This window comes from Etheostoma spectabile, unplaced genomic scaffold (assembly GCF_008692095.1).
Source record: "Etheostoma spectabile isolate EspeVRDwgs_2016 unplaced genomic scaffold, UIUC_Espe_1.0 scaffold333, whole genome shotgun sequence".
In the NCBI taxonomy this organism is placed as follows: domain Eukaryota; kingdom Metazoa; phylum Chordata; class Actinopteri; order Perciformes; family Percidae; genus Etheostoma; species Etheostoma spectabile.
In genome coordinates this window covers 480,442-480,837 of record NW_022605586.1, presented here as the reverse complement: position 1 = coordinate 480,837, position 396 = coordinate 480,442, and the positions used below count along the sequence as shown (strand labels likewise).

Here is a 396-nt window from a genome sequence, read left to right as displayed (position 1 = left end):
AGATCTTTGGTTCCAACCGCCGTGTATTTGTGCGACAGAGAAAAGGTGACAGGATGGATTCTACATGCCTGGTTCCCACCGTGAAGCATGGTGGAGGAGGTGTGATGATGTGGGGGTGCTTTGCTGGTGACGATGTTGGGGATTTATTTAAAACTAAAAGCATACTGAACCAGTATGGCTACACAGCATCCTGCAGCAACATCCGGTTTGCATTAAGTGGGACCATCATTTATTTTTCAACAGGACAATGACCCCCAACACATCTCCAGGCTGTGTAAGGGCTATTAGACCAAGAAGGAGAGTGATGGAGGGCTGCGCCTCCACAGTCACCGGACCTGAACCTAACTGAGATGGTTTGGGGAGAGCTGGACCGCAGAGTGAAGGCAAAAGGGCCAA

At 50.0% G+C, this 396-nt stretch overlaps 1 protein-coding gene across 1 annotated transcript in view; it reads right to left on the bottom strand.

Annotated features, from left to right (window-relative positions):
* Positions 1 to 396, bottom strand: part of lcp1 (lymphocyte cytosolic protein 1 (L-plastin)) — a 41,608-nt gene that overhangs the window by 13,468 nt on the left and 27,744 nt on the right. The gene's annotated exons all lie outside the window — the stretch shown is intronic.